Source organism: Carassius gibelio, chromosome B18 (assembly GCF_023724105.1).
Source record: "Carassius gibelio isolate Cgi1373 ecotype wild population from Czech Republic chromosome B18, carGib1.2-hapl.c, whole genome shotgun sequence".
Taxonomy (NCBI): Eukaryota; Metazoa; Chordata; class Actinopteri; order Cypriniformes; family Cyprinidae; genus Carassius; species Carassius gibelio.
In genome coordinates, this window is record NC_068413.1 from 26,398,949 (window position 1) to 26,425,834 (window position 26,886).

Genomic DNA, 26,886 nt, shown 5'->3' on the forward strand with positions numbered 1-26,886 from the left:
GGAACTGCGCTGTCACATCTAAATAAACCGCTCTTCTTTAAGAAAACCGCGAGGCGAGCAGTTTCTGACATCTATTAATTCACTTCATTTTTTTCACCACCACAAATATTTTGTTTAGCATACATATTAGTTTTAGTCAGTTTCATAGGCGTCACGCATGACGTTTATAGTTATTTTAAATAATTATGATAGAGTTACAGGTTTAGGTCAGTGGGGTGCCTGTAAGCGGTGACAACTTCGAGCATCGGAGACGACGGTGTTACTCAAACAGCCCATATCTTTATCTTTTAACAAAAACTGTCGTATTATGCGTTACTAAGACAAAATCTGTAACAGCGTTCATTAATATGTTGAAATGAAAATAAACATACAAAACTTTATAATGACCGTATAGCCTAACACCGCATTGACAAATGTTTGTTCTAACGCTTTCGCCCAAAAATTGCTAAATTTCTTAACGGACGCTAGAGCGAACTGTAAACCACACACTTTCTCATCGCATTACACTTAGAAACTGCACATGGTTAAAGCTATTACACCATAAACTGTCTAAAGTTGTTAATGTACAAGCACAGTAAACTATTTCTACAAAAAAATATCATTGCACTACTGTTTTTGCATATAATACATCGTTCAACAATACTTTTGCACACTCATTCGACTTTATTTATTACCGCCGTTCTCACGTTCCTGCTGTTCATAATGTATATATAATCCTTCATTGCTCTGTTCATCATGTACATACGATCCCTACATTGCATTCATATTTATATTCTGTATATACTCTGATCAATATCGTATATAGCAACTACAATGTATATTCTGTATAGCTTTACTTACTCTGCACTTTTATGTATATAAAACACTATATTCTTGCACTTCTGGTGAGATGCTAACTGCATTTTATTAGCTCTGTACTTGTACTCTGCATAATGACAATAAAGTTGAATCTAATCTAATCTAAACAAGTACAATCGTACGCTTCCAGGACTTTGCTCATTCTTTCTGTTTCAATTTGTTTAAAGACTTTTGCATTCTTATCTTATTTTCACCAACTAAGCGTAATTCCTAGGCCTCGCGGATTGTTTTCTAGTTTTGGCCTTCAACCTCTTTGTTCATACGTCGTGATATCTCTGTGAATTTGCTCGATTTCATAAAATATCTTTTACGTTATATCATTATACTATCCTAGTTTATATCAGATACAAGTTTGTTTCTTCATATTTCTCTTACATCTACCCCCGTTAGAGTATCCGCGACAGTATACTCATTGTAATGTGCTAAATCATTAAAATCCAAAATATGAACTCTGAGAAAGAATATCCGGTGAAAGGATTCAAACTTTTATTTCAACAAAACAGTGTTGAATTTACATTGAAGTAATGAAGAAAGTGATCAAATTGTTATTACAAACAATAGGGATGACATGACATCACAAGTTATCTAGCCAGAAAAGAAAATCTCGGCAGGCCCTCAAGTTTTGTTCTACTATGAAATTGACGACGGTTTCAATGATTTCATGTATGGCGAAACCATAATGTTTAGCGACTAACATCACACACAAATCCGTTATGCACGTACACAGACTGAGAGTCTCGTTAATGTACATCTCGCCGCTACATTCGGCCGTCACATACAGAATTTTTCTGGTCGTTACACAAATCGGCGCCTTGCTGGTCATATACAAGCTCGTCAAATCGGGCCACGGATTAATTTTCAGTCTTCTTACAACGTCCATTTCTTTCTTGAGATTTGTTACTCGCTTGGAATCCGTCATACAATCAAGATTCGGATCAGACGCATCGTCTATGATTTTACGCATCTTATCAATCATTTGCTCTCTGTAACATTGTTTAAACATAGAGTCTATGTTGGCTTTTACAGGACACATCTTTCCTTCGGCACAGCCGCACTCCACTCGATCATCCGCAGCAGCGCTGGTAGTGGCAGACATCCTTTTCAGAATTTGTTCCAAGACATAAACCGAGCGTTTTTAAAATCCACGATGATCTAGTGTTTTTTAAAATCCACAACGATCCAGTGTTTTTTTTTTAAAAATGGTTCAGATCCGTCGAAGTCTTATTATTTGAAAAATTAGAGAGTGCCCCAGTTTCAGACAAAGCCGATTCTGTCAGTCCAGGTAGATGATGTTTTGATCGAAAAGATGTTGCAGTAGCTCCATCGACCGCGCTGTAAAACCCTTGTTCGCAGATCATAAGAAAACCTGCGATAACTGCAGAGTTTATGAGGTCAGCCGCTCACAGGGGATAAAGACTAGCAGTAGTCACAAGGAAGTAGCGGTGGATCTTCTGTACATTCGACCAAAAAAAAATGGGTTGGAGGCGTTGCGCTCAAAAAGCGGAGGAGGGTGAAGGGCCGTGGTTAGGGGTTTGACTTGCGAGAAATATGAAGAAACAAACTTGTATCTGATATAAACTAGGATAGTATAATGATATAACGTAAAAGATATTTTATGAAATCGAGCAAATTCACAGAGATATCGCGACGTATGAACAAAGAGGTTGAAGGCCAAAACTAGAAAACAATCCGCGAGGCCTAGGAATTACGCTTAGTTGGTGAAAATAAGATAAGAATGCGAAAGTCGTTTAAACAAACTGAAACAGAAAGAATGAGCAAAGTCCTGGAAGCGTACGATTGTACTTGTTTAGATTAGATTAGATTCAACTTTATTGTCATTATGCAGAGTACAAGTACAGAGCTAATAAAATGCAGTTAGCATCTCACCAGAAGTGCAAGAATATAGTGTTTTATATACATAAAAGTGCAGAGTAAGTAAAGCTATACAGAATATACAGTGTAGTTGCTATATACGATATTGATCAGAGTATATACAGAATATAAATATGAATGCAATGTAGGGATCGTATGTACATTATGAACGGAGCAATGAAGGATTATATATACATTATGAACAGCAGGAACGCGAGAACGGCGGTAATAAATACAGTCGAATGAGTGTGCAAAAGTATTGTTGAACGATGTATTATATGCAAAAACAGTAGTGCAATGATATTTTTTGTAGAAATTGTTTACTGTACTTGTACATTAACAACTTTAGACAGTTTATGGTGTAATAGCTTTAACCATGTGCAGTTTCTTAGCGTAATGCGATGAGAAACTGTGCGGTTTACAGTTCGCTCTAGCGTCCGTTAAGAAATTTAGCAATTTTTGGGCGAAAGCGTTAGAACAAACATTTGTCAATGCGGTGTTAGGCTATACGGTCATTATAATGTTTTGTATGTTTATTTTCATTTCAACATATTAATGAACGCTGTTACAGATTTTGTCTTAGTAACGCGTAATACGATAGTTTTTGTTAAAAGATAAAGATATGGGCTGTTTGAGTAGCACCGTCGTCTCCGATGCTCGAAGTTGTCACCGCTTACAGGCACCCCACTAACCTAAACCTGTAACTCTATCATAATTATTTAAAATAACTATAAACTTCATGCGTGACGCCTATGTAACTGACTAAAACTAACATGTATGCTAAACAAAACATTTGCGGTGGTGAAAAAAATGAAGTGAATTAATAGATGTCAGAAACTGCTCGCCTCGCGGTTTTCTTAAAGAAGAGCGGGTTATTTAGACGTGACAGCGCAGTTACAGTTGTAGCGCGTTTTCCGGATCAGACCTTAAGCACGATCAATGACTAAAACGGTCAAAATCATCCCGCCTCTCACTTAAATGAACGACTTATCAACAGTATTTATTGAAGTACTGTTTAGAGACGCATACGATGAAAATACCACATCCATGACATCCATGACTTTTAATGTCTAACTTTAGTGTAGTAGATGGGTTTGTATTAAGTATAAGAGTCATAACAGAAGATGGTAAGGCTCATTTTAAAAGTCGAGGTAGTGGCTATTATTTGTCTTTGTGACACAGGTAGACCAGAAGAAGCTCTAAAGTGTATCACAATCTCAGTTTAAACACTCTCTTGACAATCATTTAATCATCTTGTACTCTATTTTGTTCATGTTTTTGTCTGTTTGACTAAACTCTGAGAACAGTCTTTATCTAAAAAACAATGAAAAAGATACACGGCTGGTGGGCCAGATCAACATTAAAAGTTTCACAATAGTTTAGAAGAGTGGATTTCACTATTAGGTAATTGTTATTCTGATACACATTTCCTGTATAAAAGACTATATCTATAACCTTTTCAGGTGAATGTAGTGCAATCTTATGGATCTTAAACGTAATCACGTTACAACAAGGCGACATAGTCCCTCTAGCAAATCCGTCAACAGTGGACAAAGCAGAAAAATCTCAGCGCACGGTAGATGATAATGCTTACGACCAAAGGGGAGTACGCATAGGCCTACTCTTTAATGTCAAGCGGCAAATGCTGAAACAATCTGAATACGGTCATCGGCTATATGAACAAGAGCTCTAGATGTAGGGGCGATATTGTCATGCTGTAAAATTTCTATGAACAGGCAGCATATGTTTGACCGCAGTCTGCGAAAACTGCAAAACAACGTGTCGACTATCTCTGGTAAAAATAAATGAATAAATAAAATGATACATGTTTACGAGTCACACGTTGACAATTTTTGTCTTATGTGCTCATTACAGCTAAAATCACTGAATTATGAAATGCAAAAGTGTGTACGGCATTTTTCTATAACCGTTACAAAAGTGAGAACGTCGTAGTTCTCAAATGTGTTTGTATTACAACGGTAGCCCATCTAACAAATCTGGAGAAGTGGAGAAGCAAAGATGTTTAGCACATACACACGTACACAAGAGATGTTGCTTTATTTGAATCGAAGAAGATGGCCGTAGGAACTGATAACATTCTTTAATGTCGTTGTGTCGTGTTTTGTCAAAATAATAGAAAAAAAAATGTTCGGGGGAAATGTTTAATATTTTTTTCTTAAATGAATAGAATATGCTCACCCCGCTCTCTTTCCCACGCGAAAGTTAGCATGAACTTACAGAAGTCTTAAAACAAAATGTGATTTGCGTCATCGGCTATCCGAAGACGATGACTAAATCTAATGGAGTAATAAAAATATCATTTACAAATCAACAGTTAACAAGTCAACAGTTTTCTTGCTATACTCTCTGGTTTGGTCGCTCGAATACACAAAAGGTTATGGATAAAATGTATCTCACAAGAGTGTGGAAACTTTAACGCGCTCAAACTTAAACAAGTGTACCGTTTGATTTGTTTAGGTTGTAATAGTTTTAAGTGTAAAACAGCTAGACTTCATTTTTGCTTCGATGCTTCATGCGATCACACTTTTGGACAGACACAAATTTGAGCTAAAAGAAATATCTCGAAGAGAAAAACTGTAACTTAATTTCTTAATTTTCATTTATTCCTATTACGATGACGCCGCACAAAGATCGCATAAAAACCTAGGATCCAACAAACAAATTGTGAACGGACCTCCGAAATCTTGATAGGGCTAAATCTCGAGGTGTAAGAAAAATGTGATTTACAAAACTGAATTGTGATTCTTAGTGAAACACCCTTGTCATGATCTGTTGGCATCTACAAAACAGTCAAAGTGTATGTTTTCTGTTCTAGGTAAGAACATTTACACCGAGTGTTATAGGCCGGGTAAATAATTTGCAAATAGTATTTCTGTAGAATGAGAAAAGTTCAGCGTACATTTAAAAAAAATTTCTGATGTAGAAATTATGTTTCTGCCAAACACATCCAAAAGAGAAAGAGTTTTCTACTCGTGTGAGAAAAGCACTCGGGTGGATAAATTATATGAAGAGACGATGACGGTCATCGGTTATTTAAAAAAATAAGACGATAGACGGTGTGCCTTGCTTTAGTGACACACAATGTGTTTAAACACGTTTCAAATTGTGGGTGTAATTATTTTAGTGACTTTAAGCAAGATGCATATTTGTTATTTTACAGTACGCATACAATCTACAGGATAGAAGGATGGGGATACAGTAAAATACAACTATAAACTTTAAGAAAAGTTAACTTTCATTACACTATTGTAAAGGGATCTTACAGTAGGCTAAATTAAAAGCACTACGTAATAAGGCTGAAGGGCAAACAACTGATGGAAAACACACGTTGGGGGGATACTGTCGGTTAAATATATTGTTTTAAATAAGGATTTAAATACAAAAGTAAGTACTTTTAATACAAAACATATAAAATAGAACTACAGCCTGTTAGATGTACAGACGGTCATTTTAATATTTTTGCTTTTAAATGGAAGTATTTTGGCACGGCTAAGCAGAGGGCCTGCAAATGTCTTTCCTGCTCTGTGTCTGAAAGTACCGTGGATATGTGAAAGGTTTACGACCGTAGCAACGCACATAAATTACATCTCTAGGACGCGTGGGTCTTTCCTGAACCATCTTTAATGATTGAATACCATCGAGGGTCTTTCTTCTAAAAGATAAAACAACTTCATATAAACTTCACAGTCTATACTGTGACAAACAAACGAGCTCCTAAGTATAGATTTAAAGCTAAATCAATATTTTTTATTTTTTATTTTTAAAACATACAGAAAGACTTTGGCATCATGTTTCATATTGTGTGTGTGTGTGTGTGTGTGTGTGTGTGAGAGAGAGAGAGAGAGAGAGAGAGAGAGAGGAGAGAGAGAGAGAGAGAGAGAGAGAGAGAGAGAGAGAGAGAGAGAGAGAGAGAGAGTGTGTGTGTGTGTGTGGGTGTGTGGGTGTGAGGGAGAGAGAGAGAGAGATGGTATGAAAACTTTGAAGATGGTGCTAAAAATAAGAACTTTAAAGAATCTAAAGTGATTAATGCATGACGCATTTAATATAATATAATCATATATATGATATGATATAATATGATATAAATAATTATTTATTATATAATATTATATAAAAATATAAAATATTTTAGGTAATATATATCATCATTTTGTTGAATTAAGAATCAACGGACATCAGATGTACTGGGGGTACTGATTATTAAAAAACATTACATTAATGTTAGCTTTGAAATAATGTACACCATTGACTTAGAACATGCGGTCTGGAACTCCACCCTCGCCTGCGCGGGGTGTGTGTGAAGCAGCCCCTCAGGTCTCACATACATTTCACTACGAGGACCTGTGAGATTCTGTTTATGATTTAATCATTTTTATTTTATTTTTTAAGTCGTATTATTTTATTTTGGGGATATTTCATTCATGTTTGGACATCTCTCACCGGTCTAAAACTGTAAGGGATAAATTTTTATATGTATCATCAGAAATGTTTATTGTATATACTATGCTATCACATTTAAAATAAGTTATCTTTTTAAAAAAAGAAGAGTATGGTGTGTTTTATAAGTTTGATTAACTTAAATGTTGAATACTTTTTTTGTTTAATGAATTGCTTTAGGATGATGATTTCATTATATAATTATTTATTTCCATATTCTTTAACCCCTGGAGTCTGAGTGGGTTTTGGGGGGACTGGAGATATTTTGGCATCCCTCAGACGTCGTGTTTTTCATTATCCTAAAACTTATTAATGGCTAAAAGTCTGAATATCCATAATATGTGATCAGCATGATTTTACATGTCTGTAATTTTGAGAAGGCTGCGTTTATGATTAGTTTTTGTTTAAAATATGTTTAAAACTTGTTTGTATACTTATTGGTTGAATACATGATTAAAAAAATGAATGATAAATGATTTGCTTTGGTTTAGTAACATATCTGTTACTGCGATGTGTTTTACAAGTTTGATAAACACGTTTAAAATGTATGTTCCGGTTTAGTAACATGCCGTCATATATAATTTAATATTGTTTAAAATAGAGATAAGTCTCTTTTTAACTTGATATGTCCACGCGTATGTCCGCTTGTTTATATGGTTTATCAAAATACAAATTTGTATAGCGCCGTGGATATTATAGTGATATAACAAGGTACATGTGGCTTATGATGAAGTTTATAGGCTAGTCATAATTCAGATCGCTTAAAAGTGTACGTGCATGCAGCATTTTATTGTATGGTGGTAATGTAGCTGTACGGTTAAAATAAAAAAAATTAAACCGCTTTTTGAAAAAGATCAGTTATAGTTCCGTTTACTGCGTTGGAAGGGTTTAGGGCTGATACAATAATCAGTATTATGCCTTGCGTATGAATTCCACCGGAGGAAGCCGTTTCACTAAGACCGGTAGACCCGTGCATTACTGACCGGGAGCGCATACACGCCCGCAATGTGGTGTTCATAGATGACAAACGGATAACGCGATGGCAAAACGTCGATTTAACGGAGCAGAATTGTTTTTTTGTTTTTTGTTTTCTGAAATTCTATACATAGCATTGTAGCAGGGAAAGCTAAGCACGCATCACAGGATGTCGTCATATTTTCAAAATAAAAGTATTTTTTCATTTTTCATTCGTGATATTAAGTCAAGTAACACATACTTTATACTGTTAAAATATCTCTATCAGCAGATGACTGCGTAATCTGCTTAACATGAAATATTAATACGCCATAAAGACGCGATAGACTGTAAAAATAGCATAACAGGCTTTGATCAATGAATAGTTTTTATTTTTATTTTTATATCTCTATCAGCAGATGCCTGCGTAATCTGCTTAACATGAAGAAAATTACAGGATGACATGAAATATGGTTTTAAAGTCGCCATAGACTGTAAAAAATAGCATAACAGGCTTTGATCAATTATATATTTTTTCCCCGATCCTGGTAAAATATATATTTTTAGTGATGACTAAAACTATTGTAAATGTTTTGTTTTATATACATTAAAATAAGAAAATAAGACTTGGAGACGAATGTGTGTACACAGTCATCAGAGGGAGAGAGAGAGAGAGAGAGAGAGAGAGAGGGGTCCAAGAGATGCTAGCCACGCACCAAACGTAATTCATAGGTGAACCATCAGAAAACTGTCAAAATCATGGTACTCCCGCGTGAGATACGTTTGGTTTTAATTAAAAAATGGCTTTGAAGATATTATGATTGGTTAGTAAATTCCGACGAGTGTGCACTGTGGCGTGCAAACGCAGACAGTGGGGACACAGAGGGTCCGGATCAAAGGTGTGTGAAAACATCTCTTTTTCTGCTCTCTAAAAAAAAAAAAAAAAAAAAAAAGGAAAAAAAGATCTTGTTTTATCTGAAACAGTCGGTTTCAGTATATTTTTTTATACAGTTTAATTTATAACCTTTTTTAAAAGAACGGAATGTTTTTTCAACCTTAGTTAAATTGTTTTTAGATTATGTATATTATATAAACTATATAATGTTTTATATATATATATATATATATATATATATATATATATATATATATATATATATATATAAATGTGAAATAATTAAAATGTGTTTTAGATTATATAAATTATATAATGTTTTATATATATAAATGTGAAATAATTAAAATGTGTTTTCAACCTTTAATTGTTTTTTTAGATAATATAAATTATATCATGTTTTATATATATATATATATATATATATATATATATATATATATATATATATATATATATATATATATATATATATATATAAAAATGTAGAACACACCGATCCCATTTATACACCGCTCATAAATGTAATGGGAGGGGGGGAGAAGCCGTATAACCACACACACACACACACACACACACACGTAACCGTATAACTGGGATAAAGTTCAAACAAGCTTACTGACACAAAGTTCAAACAACTGGCACAAACTTCAAACAAGCTAATTGACACAAACTTCAAACAAGCTAACTGACACAAACTTCAAACAAGCTATCTGGCACAAACTTCAAACAAACTAACTGACACAGAGTTCAAACAGCTTCTGTCAAAAGCGCATGATCGATGCGTGAGGAGTCTTTCATGTTCCGTTTAAACTAGCCGTCAAAACCATGATTTAGAACTAATTAGGTCAATAGGGTAAAACTTTCTGTCAAAACCACATGATCGATGCGTGGAAAGGTCATAGGTTAACCCTTGAACTCATTTGTCCCGCCCATCCATCATAAGGTTACCGGAAGTTCAACCTGTCAAAGGTCAAAGGTCAAAGTCATAAATCATCATGACAGAAGGTGCAGTATATCTACTACTGTCCCGGCCCTAGTAATTTTATTTTACATGACAAAAGCATTTCATTTAAGATATACATCATTAAATGCAAAAAGTCTGGCTGTGCTGAATGGGTACATTTTCGTACCCTATTAAGCACACCCCTGTTCCCATTAAGCTCACATCATGTTTTATTAAAAATTCTTGTTTATTTTAAACAACCTTTTTAAAGAATAATTGAAAAATATATATTTTTTGAAGGTACACAGTCAATCAAAAAAAAAAAAAAAAAAAAACAATACTACAATCAGGCAAAACGGCATCAGGCAAAAAGTTCATACAGATTTTATTATGAAAACTATTATTAACTGTGTCTATGAAATTATAGTTCGTCACACTTTATTTTACACTTTATTTTAAACATCAATAAAATGCCAATTTATAATATTATGGATGTAAAAGTACAATCCAGTAATTCCTGTGAAGTAATATAGTAGCATAGCACACAATCTTATACAGTTAGTCAGCTAACTATGTTCTCTAGCATCTGCGCTATTTGATAAAACTATCTTTCTATCTTTTGGATCTAATTGTAATTATTTCCCACATTCAAGTTCCAGGTTATAAACTTAGAATATGCAAAAGTCTAAACATTAATATCTTAATTTTACAGAAAGTAGTGAAACTTACCCAAAATAAAGGCTTAAACATCTAAAAAAGGCACATTTAAGGGGCTCCTCTTTTTGTGAAAGTTCTCAGACAGCTTTCAAAATGGCTGCCAGGCAGTGTGAACACATGAAGACCCATAATCTCCATGTGCAATGATCTGATTGACTTGAAATTACAGGAGGTATGTAGTAATAAACACATCAATTGGTTAAGACGTCAAGTATGATAATACATATTTTTTTCTATTTATAATCTGAGCTCAAATATCGAAATGTTTACCCTATATAATATAGTAAATTAAACATTACCTTGTCATAATAGTGTTTTATGATTTATAAACATAACTGATATGCCAGTAAAATATAATACCCATATTAGTTAGATACATTAGTTTTGTGTGTGTGTGTGTGTGTGTGTGTGTGTATATATATATATATATATATATACACACACACACACACACACACACACACACACACAAAACTAATGTATCTAACAAATATGGGTATTAATCTAGATTAAAAAAAAATATCTATGCCCACCTCTAATATATATATATATATATATATATATATATATATATATATATATATATATATATATATATATATATATTAGAGGTGGGCATAGATAATTTTTTTTTAATCTAGATTAATTAATCTAGATTAAAATGGCTCATTCGAATTCTGCCGACGGCATTCAGAATATGTGTGTTACCCAAATAAAATTGACAAACAGTAAGTCTTTGAGAAGGGGTTTATCAAGCTAGATGGTGCATTAGAAATTTACATCTCCTGTTTCCAAAATGCATCACAAACTGCTTGAAAAAGCTGTAAACTAATTCCACATTGCACAAGCGGGGACCCGGTGAAGGTTGTACCAGTGGGCCCTGTTTGAAATTGTCTAATTTGTATGTTTGTTTATTTTTATTTATTTGTGCTATTTACACAATGTTTAAGGTTTTTTCAAGTTTGTAGGTGTCAAGGTACAGAAACGAAATAAATGTAAAAAAGCACTGGATAGTCTTCAATATAAAAATGAAATGTACAATGAAACCTACATTTATTTAGACACCTTCAACATTTCTCACATTATTACAGTTTTGCTATATATATCAAAAAATAAATCTGGTGTCTGAATAATTTTTGGTTTGACTGTTAAAACTACAAAGTCGTCAAGAGCAGTGAGTGATTTTCATTTTCTTGGATTAACATTACAGCAGCCAGTAGCTAAATTAGGCATGGTCACTTTAAGAGACGATGAACGCATCCAATATAATATACACATCCCATTTTTTTCCTCAACTGTTTACTTTCAGTTAAGAAATAACTGACAGTTTTTTCGAGCATAATTTCCAAGGTGGATATTTTGACATATTTCGTATGTATTTGTTGGCACTAGAGCAAAAATAAGCAAATTCGTTGTTCAAGTGTTTTGATCAAAACACTTGAAAACGCTTATGTTTAGCGTCTCGAGGCGCCTTTCTATGTGTAGCCCTGAACACCAGAACACAGCGAGTACTGAATCGAGCTCTTTCACATCTTGTTGTTTGTTTTAAACTGCGATTTGTATTTGTTCGTTCTGGTGCAGGGGGGACTTTGAGGAGAACTTCGCAGAAGAGAGCTCGGTTCAGTGCCGCTGTCCGTTAGGCTGGCCTCAACCAGTCGGTTATATAATATATATATATATATATATATATATATATATATATATATATATATATATATATATATATATATATATATATATATATAGGCTATACACACACACAGGTGCTGGTAATATAATTAAAATATCATCAAAAAGTTGATTTATTTCAGTAATTCCATTCAAAAAGTGAAACTTGTATATTATATTCATTCATTACACACAGACTGATATATTTCAAATGTTTATTTCTTTTAATTTTGATTATTATAACTGACAACTAAGGAAAATCCCAAATTCAGTATCTCAGAAAATTAGAATATTACTTAAAACCAATACAAAGAAAGGATTTTTAGAAATCTTGGCCAAATGAAAAGTATGAACATGAAAATTATGAGCATGTAAAGCACTCAGTACTTAGTTGGGGCTCCTTTTGCCTGCATTTTTGCAGCAATGCGGCGTGGCATGGAGTCGGTCTGTCTGTGGCAATGCTCAGTTGTTATGAGAGCCCAGGTTGCTCTGTAGTGATGGGTCGTTCGCGAAAGCCGACTCTAAGAGCCGGCTCTTGTAGGTGAACGACGGGAGCTGGCTCGCATATCTGAAGAGCCGACTCCATTTAAAAAAATATATATATATTGCCTATAGAAATTAAATCATTATGTAATAATGAAATAATGGATGCATTTTATTTTATTTAAAATAATTGACTAATTCAAAGAACAAAAAATATATATTTCAACTGTCTGATCAGCCTCACATTCTGTTCCTGTCAATCATACACGAGGTTTCAACCAATTATACGGCATGAGGGAGGGGCCGAGTCATCACACACACACACACACACACACACACACACCACACACAGTGTCAAACTCAGAGGAGAGGAGAGGAAAAACACAACAGCTTTTGAAAACAAAACAAAAGCAGGAAAATGAGTCGGAAGCACAGCCGAATTTGGAATCATTGTAATGATCATCAGCCCCTCGAAAGTAAGGCAGCTTGCATTTCTGAATGCATATTTCTCATAAAATAAAAATATGATCAGCATTGTGTGTGTATGTGTTCATGCTAGTTATACAAAACTGAGATAGTCTATGCTGACTATATAACACGCCAAAAAAGAGGGACCAGTTTAATCCTTTCAGTTATTTATTTTTCTTTAATATGGATTCTATTATGTTTTTCAGATTCAGATTGTATTTGTTTTGTAATGTTGTTTCTATACATTCAAAAGTTGTAATTTAAATGCAAATGTTTAATAGTATTCTTTTTTCATAACAAATCAATGCATTTTTAAAGAAATTGTGAGTATGATTTAATTTAATAATTTAATTAGAGTAGTTTTCACACCAATCATAGTCAAAACATTATTGTTTTTTAAAGAGCCGTTTGTGAGCCAAAAGAGCCGGCTCTTTTCAGTGAGCTGAGTCAAACGAGCCGGCTCACGAAAAAGACCCGAAATGCCCATCACTATTGCTCTGATAGTGGCCTTCAGCTCTTCTGCATTCAACCAGGGGCGGGTCTACGTGGTGGCGGTGCCCCCCCTGAAATTCGATTGGCCACCCCAGGTGCCCCCCCTATAAGATGTCTTGTGATTGGTTCATTCTATGGCCAATCATTTTATAGAATCTACTGAAGTTAGCGATTCAAAGAAGTGCAGCGTCGACAGAAGGTGCGTTCCGTTCGACCGTAAGTGTACTGCGAAGTGGACTTCACAGGGTATTCCGCCATCTTAAGTGAGATTCCAATCGGAAGGGAGCGAACATGTTCAGTTCGAAGGGCACTACGCACGGCACAGGGAATAAGGGAACATCGATACATCACTTCACAGGAAGTGGAGAGCGATTATCCCCCAACTGTCATTGCGCGAAGCACGTCATTACCAGTCAGAACGGCCGTCTTCGCTGACTTCATTCATATTCATTACGGATTGTAAAAAGGTATAATAATAAAAGTGACTAGAAGCAGACGAGGCTCTGCCATTTTTCTTTGTTTTACTTTATTTACCTCAGTGTTTACTATACGGCTGTGCGCGGGAAGAAGGCGCACGAGACCGCTATGCAATTATATGACCATTTATTAAAAACACATTTAGGCTATACAGTTAACCAAATAAAAGTTTATTTTCAAATCTGCATGACAGCAGGGCTTCAATTCTGTTAATAGTGAAGTAATAGCAGCAATTGTCAATTAAAGTGTATAATAAACATACGTTTTTCATTATATAGTACTCAATGATTTTTTTATTGTATAGTGTACATATTTTAAATGTGATTGTAAATAAAAATTAAAATATGAATGTAGTCTTATATATTTATATCATAATCTGTGCGACCCCATTGGTGACTTTCTTTGATGACGTTTGCAGGGCGTACCAAATGAGCAGTTATTGCCAGTGAAGTCCACTTCAACTGATATACCGTGCTCAGGGAGTAGGGAGCAGTGAACACTGCGTAGGGACCCTGTCGAATGGAACGCACCTAGAGACACTAATGATGGGAAGTTTGGATCATTATACTGACCCTGACTTTTGAGTCACGTTCAGCAAAATGAACGAATCTTTTTTTGAGTAATTTCGTTCATTTTAGCAAAATGTAATTAAAATGTTACGTGTTTCTTCCCCAACACATCTAGTAACGTTACTTAAGCAAACGTTGATCACACTACAAACAATACAAAACTAAAATGCTATAAAGATACAGAAAAGATTAATTAATTATTTACCTGGGTCTTCAGTCTGTGATTAACTCACCTCTTGTCTGACAAGTCTTCAGCTTCAAATCATTCCTTAATCACATGACAGATCCATGCGCTATTTCTGACATTTCTGACATTTGTCACTGTTTTTGTTACTGTTTCTTCTGGATCTGTGGTGTTATTATTTTATGAATAAATAAAACCTTGTTATAAATAAAATATTGATTAATTTGTCTTTTTGACTGTCTATCAGTAAATAAACACTAGGCTATATAATAATATAATAATCCAAGTATTTATAGCCTAGTTTATTTTTTAATCCAATTTTGAGTTTGCTGGTATAATAAATGTTTTTCCTAGGCAGACTTGACAAATTGGTCTAATATATACATAAACATAAAACAAAGAGCTGGTAGGTAACCTTTATGTATGTTTTAATATGTTTGTATGGTTTTCTCAGATCAACCCCGTCAGGCTCTGCTCTGCTCGTTGGTCGTGGTTGATTTCAATCCAATGTTCAGTCAACGTTTAATAAAACGCAATAAAAGTAAAATACGCTGGCCAACATCAAACAATAAACAGTCATGGTGATTTGCATATTTTGTATCCGTTTATTTTGTGACAGTGACTACATAGCAAGATTGCACCAAATAACAATATGCACAGAATGTTCCATAATAATACTTGTTAATGCATGAGAGTCAGTCAGTCAGTTAGTCAGTTAAATTGTCAGACCTAACTTAGTCATTTACACGTGAAATTACGTGGATGCATTCTGTGCATTTCATTCACAATTAAAAATTTTTTTTTTTGAGATTGAGAATAACAGACACATAAGTGTTTCTTTTGAAGGCAGGGAAGGCAGTGAAGAAGTAAAGATATAGGGAGTTTCTTTCAAAGAAAAAATAAATTATTTATTCTCAAATTTAATACATACAGGGATGACTAAAAACTACATTAATAAAAAATGTGCTTTATTACTGCATTTGTTTACAAGTAACTATTCAAGTTAATAAATAATAAAATCAATAGGATTTGCGTAATATACTGTAGAATTTAGCTTTTTTTTTTTATTATTTTTGGTCACTGGTGGCCACCCCATTTGGAGGCAGTGCCCCAGCATGGCCCCCCCACTGAAAATGCTCTAGACACGCCCCTGCATTCAACTAACCTGCCCGCAACTCGGACCACAAAAATGGACAATAAAATATTGTACCTGACCCGCATTTTTTAAAAGTAGTACATGCTCATCATAGCGTCATTGGGCCATAGACGTAGGAACTAGGCAAAAGGAAAAAAAATCCTTAATATATTCTAATTTTGTCCAGAAAAAAATGTCAATAAGCTCATAATTTGTTCTAAAATAGTCTAGTCTGGCTATGTCTATTTGCGTTTCTCCATATATTCCGCTCCGCTCGCTCATTCCGTGGGGTCTCGCTCAACCCAGAATGGCCTGCTGTTTCGAAAATATGCAAGGAGACATTTAATTGTTTAGCAATAAACTGGTGTTTTCTGTGTCGCTGCAAAAATGAAGTTGACTCGCCATGCCAGAGAGAAATGCACATTTCATATGGCATAAACAGAGAGTAGCCTATTTATTTTGGTTTTAATATTTTCATTTAAAAGTAGACATTTCAAGCTTTCTGTAATATATAGCCTATATTTCTCAAATCTGTGAGGCACAAGCTGAGTTTCGGCGCCCTCCAGTTCACATGTAATTCAAGCAATCGTGCCATCATTACATTGTCTGCTTATTTGCTTCTTATTTATAAAAACCGGGCAATTGATTAATAAAAAATAGATCAAAATGAAGATGCAATTTATACAAAACGAAATTCTTTTAAAAAGAGTTTTCTATAAAACAAAACTTCGAGTTCGTGTGTCATCTTTGCGCCAGTTATTCAGCCAATAAAGTGTAGGCCCATGTATTTCAAAATTGTGTCTAGTACTATATTAATTAAAAAGGTAAACGACCCGACTGACCGCAACCCGAATATCATTAAAAATATTTTTGGATTACTCGTTACCACGGGTGACCGCAGGCACCGCTACTTTTGGATATATATATATATATATTAAGTGAACTAACCCAAGTCAAGTTTCCGGAGAACCGAAAACTGAGGTTATTTGCTTACTTATCCTCAAACATACATAACCTGCTTTTTGTGTGTGTGTGTGTATATATATATATATATATATATATATATATATATATATATATATATATATATATATATATATATATATATATATATATATATACTGACAGTGTTGGGGAGTAAATGGTTACATGTAACGGCGTTACGTAATTTAATTACAAAATAAATATAACTGTAATCAGTTACAGTTACTAAGAAAAAATGAGTAATTAAATTGCAGTTACTTATGAATTTTTTAAAGATTACAAAGGGGATTACATATGAATATTTCACACATCCACATACAGATTTAAATGATTTCTTCTGAGACACACGGCCCTATAATTTCTGCAATGCAGAAACATAGTCTGGTTCGTAGAAACCAGTAATAAAAACGGGATTGCTATTGCCTAACCCGAACAGAATATGCCACATTTTGGACAAATAAATCAAAAGTAGGTCAGTACACTTGAATCAAAGAATGGACTATAGTGTCTGTGAATATTAAGCTGCAACACACATTATGAATCCTGCACGTTCTGCGTCAGGCACGTGCACAGGTAGGGCTCAACCTGTGCAGAGCCCATGACCTTTTTGCCCTTACACTCCGAAGTGCCCTTTTTTTGGTGGTTTTTTTTATTTTTTTAATCAATGCTATGGTCACCCTTTACGTCTGTCTGTCTGTTTTACAAATATTTAGCAAATGAAAGTTCTTAAAACGGAGCTTGTGTAAATCTTATTCGATCCTCAAGCGGTCAGTAAGCTGATACCTCTATATTAAAGCCCCTTTCACACTGCACGTCGGACCCGCAATATTCCCGTAACATTGCCTGGTCGCCTTCTGTGTGAAAGCAACCACGTCCCGGAATTGATTACCGAATCGAACCCGGGTCGGGGACATAGTAACATTGCGGTAATCGATCCGGAACGAGCGCTGTGTGAACAAAAGCCAGATCTAATTCCGTATCGAAGTGATGACGCGCGTTATCGCGCGACTTTTTTACCGGCTGTTTTGAAGGAAGATCAACATTCGCGACGAAAACATATGTGCAAACTGTAATGAAGCAGAGATCAGTTAGTTCCTCACTTTCCGCGCTGACGCAGAGATCGTTTGCTTGCTTCAGTTAAAGTATACGTGCCAAGCGTTGTCGACTCGTACATTACACGTCACGCGCTGATGTCACGTGTCGTTACGGGATCTTCAAGGGTTGTGTGTGAAAGGAGGGAAGAGAGAAGTGGTTGGGCCAAGATGGCGCCTTAAGCGTTTGTTAAGGAAAACCGCTTGATTTTAGATGGATATTTCATATAAAGCGACTACTTTAATATTACACCTATAGACATATTGTGTTGGCTGTTACCTTTTAGACATATTTTATGTGTTTAAATGGCATCTACAGATAGGAAAAGGGATAGAAATCAGACAAAGTCGGGGACAACAGTCATGTCAGATAGGCCTACCGTTAACTTTCTGGAGGAAAACTTTCATGATTATATATCGGCTGACGAAGTATTTCCCCCTCTGCCCATTACTCCCAGCAAATCACCTGTACCAAAGAAAGGTAAATCGGTGCATTCACCCACCTCAGCCGCTGCAATGGAGACTTCTGACATAGTTCAACAGCTCTCGCAGCTCATTAACTCTAGATCCGATGGGTTGGAAAAACTGATCTCTGATAATACTCTGCAAATTGAAGGGCTCAAGAAAACGATCGACTTTGCGTGCGCTGAGATAAAGGACATTAAGCATAAATCTGCAGTCCTTGAGAAACGTATCTGTAATGATGAGGCGCGCCTGGATTCAGTTGAATCGCGTGTGGCAGAATTGGAGAGTTATTCACGAAGATGGAATCTTCGTTTACTCGGAGTACCTGAGGCGGACAAACAAGACGTGCGACAAGAAGCTATCAGTATATGTCAATCGGTCCTGCCTACAGAGAAGACCAGACTCCCCAATCTCGTCGACACAGTGCATCGTTTGGGTCAGAAGAAGAGAAATGAGCTGTCCAACGTTGACAAACCCAGAGGGATAATCATCCAGTTTACATCAAGGTGGATTCGTGATTCTCTGTGGAAAGTGGCGAAAAAATCTGAGTACCTAAAAAGTCAGGGCCTGCGATTTGCTGAAGATCTTTCGAAGGTGGATAGAGCACGTCGTCTCAAGCTGTGGCCAGCAGTACAAGAAGCCCGTCTCCAAGGGAAAACCGCTTATTTTGTTGGCGGAAGAGCTTTTGTTGCCGGGACAGAAATTAATCTTACATGAGGGCTAGGTTGGGAATTTCTTTTGTTTTTGCAAACTTCAGGATAACTTTATTTTGTTGATATGAGCCGTCCTGGGATCCGTTAATTTTTTGTTGTCTTCAACTCTATTTTGTCGTTATATTTTGCCAAAATTTGGACGAGGACTCTGGCTAACCCTATTGCTAATTTTGGTTTGTTGCCCTTGAAGCCAACGAAGGATTTAGTTTTTTGCTTTCAAATTAAGATTTGGTAAAAAAAAAAAAAAATTGGTGCTGACTCGCCTTTATAACAGTTTAAACGCGGTTTTTCCTTCCGTTCGTTCTTGCAAACGCGTTTCTTGTTAGTGGATTGCGTTTACCTTTATTCTCATTCTGTCATTGTCTATAGTTACACTAAATACCAGGGGGCTAAGAGATCGTATTAAACGGAAAGCTTTGTTTTTATTTGTTAAGCAACACAAGACTGATTTTTGTTTTTTTCAAGAATCTCATTCGATTGCTGATGATGTACGTTTTTGGAGAACACAGTGGGGAAACGACATCTGGTGTGCTCATGGAAATGAGCGCTCTGCTGGCGTTGTTACTCTAAAGAACAGATTCACCGGGGAAATTTTGCATACAGATTGTGATGGGTCAGGTCATTTTGTGTGTCAAATCATAAAAGTTCACGGTACTATATTGTTAATTGCAAATGTTTATGGTTATAATTCCAAAAATGAAAATGACAGTTTGCTTGAAACCTTAGAAGAATATATTCTCAAAGGGCTGTCACAATTCCCAAATTTAACTTTGGTAATAGGGGGTGATTTTAATATTGTTTTGGATGGATTACTTGATTGTTTTCCTACAAGAACATCTTATACTCAGAATGAAAATCTTAAACGTTTTATGGAGAAATTTAATTTGGTTGATATATGGAGGTTGAAGTTTCCTGATTTATCACTGTACACTTGGAGTAACAAAGCTTGCAACAGACAATCTCGTATAGATTACTGGCTGGTATCTGCAAATCTAGGTTCTTCGGATATTTATGTTAATGTGATTCCTTCTCCTTTTAGTGACCATAAAGCTGTCATTATTTCTATTAACCTCAAAAACTCTTCATATTCTGTGGGTAGAAGTTTATTCTGGAAACTTAATAATTCATTGCTGCATTTTGATAATATTAAGATAGATGTTAAAAATATAATTTTAAATCACTGGTACAAAGCACTTAGAGAAAATAAATTCTGCAGTAATTGGGAGCTACTCAAATTTGAGACTGCCAAGTACCTTAGAAAGCAGGGAAGCTTAAAGGCAAAAGAGAGACGTATTCAGGAGGCTAATATTATATCAAAATTAGCTGGTCTCTCCTCATTATCATGTCCAAATGAAGATGAACAAGCAGAGTTAGCAACCCTACAATTGGAATTGGACAAATTATACAAAAATAAGGCAGAAGGAGCTTTCATTAGATCACGGAAGCAGTGGATGGAAAAGGGAGAACAAAACTCTGCATATTTTTTTGGTTTAGAGAAATGTCACTTTAAAAATAACATGGTTGAACAACTTAAAATAGATGGGGTTGTAACAGATGATCATGCTAAAATATCACAATTTTGTACAGAATTTTATAGTAGATTATATTCATCCAAATTTTCTGAGTAGTCTGCTTCTGAATTTTTTAACTCTATCTCTGGGCTCGGTTGTGAGACCATCGGCCCTCTGCAAAAAGAACTTTGTGAAAGCTCAATTACTATTGAAGAGGTCTTATGTGCTATTTCACATATTAAGGTTAATAAATCTCCTGGGGTTGATGGCCTCACAGTCGAGTTCTACCAAACGTTTTCTGATCTTATCGCTCCCTTTCTTAAAGAAGTTTATATGGAAAGTATAGAAAATCAAGTTCTTCCACCTACATTAACTCAAGGATTAATAACACTGATTCCTAAATCAAAAAAAGATCTGTTACTTTTGGACAATTGGAGACCTATTTCGCTATTAAACAACGATTATAAGATTTTTGCCCTGATCTTTGCAAATAGAATAAAGTCAATTATAGACCCCCTTATAGATGAGGCCCAATCTGGCTTCTTAAAGAAAAGGCATATCTCAAATAATATAAGGCTAATTTTAGACTTGCTGGACTACTCTAATTTATGTATGGACAAAGGATTTATTCTTTTCTTAGACTTTTATAAAGCCTAAGACACTTTAGAGCATGCTTTTATTTTTAGGTCATTAAAAACATTTGGGTTTGGAGAGTTCTTCTGTAAAGCTGTACAAACAATGTATACGAATGCAAACAGTTCTATTAAACTTAAAGGAGGTTCTTCCTCTAGATTTGATTTAAAACGTGGTGTCAGACAAGGCTGTCCCATTTCCCCATACCTTTTTCTTTTTTGTGTTCAACTACTGAATATTTATGTTAGATCAAGCCACTTAAAAGGTATATCTGTAGCTGGTAGAAATATTATCATATCCCAACTAGCAGATGACACTGCACTATTCTTGAAAAATCATTATCAGGTCCCAATTGCTCTTGAAGTAATAGAGGCCTTTTCTAAAGCCTCTGGCCTTTGTTTAAACATTAATAAATGTGAATTGTTATCTATTAAAGACTGTGACTTACAAACAATTGCTAATATTCCAGTAAAGGATTATGTAACATACTTGGGGATTGTTATCACGAAGGATCAGAAATCTAGGTGTAAGATTAATTTTGAATCTATTCTTCAGAGGACTAAGGCAAAACTGAATCATTGGCTTTTGAGGGATTTATCCCTAAAAGGTAGAGTTTTGTTGTGTAAAGCAGAGGGACTGTCAAGATTAGTTTATGCGGCCACTTCACTTAGTGTCTCTAAGAAAATGTATAAAGATGTTGATACTGCTTTGTTTAATTTTCTATGGAGAAATAAATGCATTACATTAGAAAATCTACAATAATGAATACATATGAATCGGGAGGATTGAACTTTCTTGATTTCTGCACTCTAAATAATACATTTAAAATTAACTGGATCAGACATTTCACTCTAAATCCAAATTCTCTGTGGAATTTTATACCTAATTTTGTTTTTTTCCAAACTAGGTGGTCTTAGATTTCTCTTGATTTGCAGTAACAAAATTGATAAAATTCCTTTAAGCTTATCCTGCTTTCAAATGAATTCAAACAAATGTTGCTGGCTTGGTCTCTATTATATAAGCATAACTTTTCTCCCCATAGGTACCTGATTTGGAACAATTACAATATATTATATAAAAATAAATCTTTATTTTTTGAAAATTGGTTTTCAGCAGGCATAATACGAGTCAGTCAATTATTAAATCAAGAAGGCATGTTACTCACTTATTCTGAGTTTTTAGCTGTCCATGGAATTCCAGTAACACCAAAGGAGTTTTCTATTGTCATGGATGCAATTCCGACAGGAGTTTTGGCATTATTCAGAGCTAATACCCAGAACAGTATTACACCCCCCTCTACCTTTGATTTATTTGATACTCATATTGGAAAACTTTGTTTTGGCCCTAAAAATATTAGTGTTAACAAAACTGTTCGCTCCTTACTTCAAAAAGATATGGTTTCTTCTCCTAACTGTATATTTTATTGGAACAGATTAGTTAAAGGTTTAATATGGAAGGACATTTGGACCTTGCCAAACAAATACATATTGGTAAATAAAGTAAAGGAAGTATCTTTTAAAATTTTACATAGATATTACCCAGTAAATAATTTTCTTGTTAAATTTAAAAATGACATTGATTTGAATTGTTCTTTTTGTAATATGAGTACTGAATCTTTGTTTCATTTATTTTGGCATTGCTATTATGTTAAAATATTTTGGAAAGATTTGTCTAGATTTATAATTGATAACATTGACCCCACTTTTCTTTTGTGCTTAGAAAACGTTTTATTTGGTTTTACTAATATCCCTTCAAATAAAACCAAAGAGTATTACATTATAAATTGTATTTTAATTTTTGCGAAATTTCATATCCACAAATGTAAGTACAGTAAAACCAATCCTTTATTTTTGGTTCTTGAAAAAGAAATTCGAATTTATGTGAAGACGATTTTCTATTCACTTAATAAGAAAGCAATTAAGACAGTTTCCATTTGTAAATCCTTTAATATATTTATGTAATGTTTAGCCCACCCCCTGGCTATATGTGTATTTTGAAAGCGTATTCTTTCTTTATATTCTGTTTGTGTTTTATGTTTTCGTGTGTATTATTGTTGCTGTAACTGTACTTTGACTGTGTTTTTTTGAAGTTTAATAAAAAAAAAATAAAAAAAAAAATTAAAAAAAAAAAGGGTTGTGTGTGAAAGCACGCACATATACCAGGTCATCACTGGCAGTGTGAAAGTGCCAAATCTAGCGACCAGGGAACAATTACAGGAACACTTTACCCCTGTATTTGCCGGAATGGCAGTGTGAAAGGGGGTGGAGGTATCAGCTTACTGACCGCTTGAGGATCGAATAAGATTTACACAAGCTCGTTTTAAGAACTTTCATTTGCTAAATATTTGAATCAACTGAAGTTCCACAGCAACCGCACAGTAGACACCAGCTGAGCTGAACAAAGTTTTGCGAAGGGTAAATAAATATCTTGTTGTTTGAATAAGTACTACTAAACACTATGTCTATAAAGGCTCATATTTTATTTATTTGATGTCCGACTGACTCACTGACTGAGACATGTGGGACGTCGCCTGAGAGAGAGGGCTAGCATTTGCCATCTAGTCATAGCCAATATATAGCCAACACTTAAATAGCCTGTGCATACAGTTGCATTTCATCTTTTATAAAATGCTATTTTGGCCAAATGCATTTTACCACAGGAAAAACTATATAGCTAAAAAAAAACTAGTTTGTAACCTAGATGAAAATGTAATGTGATGCCGGCAGCGGCAGGCGCCGTCGCGGTTTTAATGACGGACAGAAAAAAAAAAATCACATTTGCACACATTCGCTGGTCAAAAACGATATATTTATAAGTAATACAACAACATATAATTTGTTTTTACCATCGGGAAATCATAACAGGTGCGCCCCCGCACTGTTTCGTACTGGAACTTACACAAATCGACGAGTGATCCTCGTCACCTACATAACATATATTTCTAAGAAATTTATGATTGCTGATACACTTAATTTATTAACATTTAGGCTAATCATTTGATGGTATACTCTCCGCTCGTCCTCACATGTATAAAATGTAGTAAAACATGGTTTTACTACTGTAATGTAGTAGTAACTAAAAAAAAAAAAATTACAGAAGATCACTGAAATCTTTACATTTTATTATGCAGAATGTAATTCATGATTCATTCCAAGGCTTCATTTATTTGATCCAAAATACAGCAAAATCAGTAATATTGTGTAATATTTTTACAATTTTAAATAAATGTTTTCTATTTGAATATTTTAAAATGTAATTTATTTTTGTGATCAAAGCTGAATTTTCAGCATCATTACTCCAGTTCAGTGCTCTTCAGTGTCACGTGATCCTTCAGAAATGCTTTTCACTGCAACTGTACTTTTCACTATTTTTATTTATATTTTTCATTGCTGGCTTATTTTAGGGAAAGTGTAGTGAATAAGAGACCTTCAAGAGACCAACATCCCTGGTCCACCACAGTATCAATTTTTTGCCAGATACATGGCTCACATAAGGTTGCTGTTAAGTTCAAAGAAGCACTTAAAACCCTGTTTGTCTATATTATATAATTATCTAATATTATTATTATGGTTGTTATTAATCGTGAATAAATCTAAAGCTTTTGAGACTATTATTTTGTGTTATTGAATTTGTCATGAAGATGTGACCATTTCTTCCTTTTATGCAGGCTTACTAAATAATCTTGATATAAATAAGGGGGGGGGGGGTTCAGTTTCAGCACATGCCCCTCAAAAGATCTGTGCACGGCCCTGTTCTGCGTGTCCTTTGGAAAACAGTTGCGGACTGGACATCGGGAGAACCGGGACAATTCCCGGTGGCCTGGCAGACGATTTGTCCCGCTATTTTAATATTATTATTGTATAATTGCCTGCCGAATGTACCAAAGCGATAATTTCTGAATCCGCCATTCGATAATTACATCTCTAATAAATCATAGATCGGTTAGTTGTGACTGGCAATGGTTGGGCACGCACGCTCTCCGCGCCTCCGCCGAACGGTTTGGATCAGACTCAAGAGTAATCAGTGCAAGAGAGAGAGAGACCGAGACTGGACTGTAGTGCACAGCTGGAGCAGAGAAGCAAAACTACTGTTCAGGGTTTGCAGTGCAGGTCAGTTTCGTCTGTAAAGATGCTATTGTAGTTTTGTATTTGTTCACTTAGTCAAGGAGCAACAACACATTGATCACACTCACTCAAAATACTGTATAAACGACATCATTATTATCTATTGTAATGTTACAGTAGTAATTTAGCTGAAAAAATAATGAGATTTTATTATAGGTTTAGGGGAAGCTACGACAGACAACTACACAACCCTTACGAAAATTTATGTTTTAATATTTTGCTATAAATCCAGATACAAAGGTTACTATTGTTAAACTATGCCACAAATGAAAAATCATTTTACAAATTTATTTATTTAAAAACAAACACAAATGGTAATCCATTTGCAAATAAATAAAACACGGTTAATGTACTTTTATATAATAAAAGCATGGTACATTTTTGTAAGGGAAAAACATGACTCATGTTCAGAATTAGGATTTTTCTATAAAAATATTGAAGTGATGCACTCATTTTGACATGTAGGCAATTTAGAAAGTATAGTTTTGTTAAATCTTGAGTATTAAAGTCATGAGAGAGATGGATAACAGGGCAAAATAAAGTGTAAGGGAAACAGGTCAATTTAGCTCAAAGGGAATCATTTAAGATTTTAAAGGGAATTTGAACAGAATCACTGTTTCACGGCTGTTCACGGAGACGCGCCTGCGATTCAGTGAACTAGCCGTTTAACATCAAATCTGCGCTGGATACTAATATCCAAACTATAGTGAAACACTATTAATTAGCACAGTAACAAGATCGGTAGTTTAAGACATTAACTTGTAAGCACAAAACACAAGATACTTCTCTGTTCAATATGAATAAGGCTTTATTAGATAAATCTAAGACATATAAACTAATCTAACACATAAACGCACGCACACACACATTCACACAAGTTGCAGGAAGATCGAAAGTTAGGGAAAGATGAGTTTAAGAGAATGGAAATATGGAATCCCAAGTTTACAGCAATACGTTAAATTGCATAGACACGAACAACCATCAATCACGTAATTAGCGCTCGCACTGAGTTCCTCAATGGGGTTAAAATTATATTAGATACACCAGCACAACAAATATCTGGGAATATGTTGCCTTCGTTTGCTGTGAAAGGGACTCCCGTTGAAAGGGGTATCCCGGTGTCGCTGATTGGCTGGAAGTTCAGTAGTGGCTGAAGTGACGTCTTGGGGAGCCCGTGCTTGGGCATTGG

At 34.9% G+C, this 26,886-nt stretch overlaps 1 protein-coding gene and 1 long non-coding RNA gene across 2 annotated transcripts in view; both read left to right on the plus strand.

Moving 5' to 3' along the window:
- The window catches only part of LOC127977424 (genetic suppressor element 1-like), an 870,445-nt gene that overhangs the window by 818,410 nt on the left and 25,149 nt on the right, over nt 1-26,886 (plus strand). The gene's annotated exons all lie outside the window — the stretch shown is intronic.
- Nucleotides 12,463-15,270, plus strand: LOC127977464 (uncharacterized). The gene is made up of 2 exons (XR_008158240.1): nt 12,463-14,278; nt 14,707-15,270. It is a non-coding gene; the product is annotated as an uncharacterized LOC127977464 (long non-coding RNA).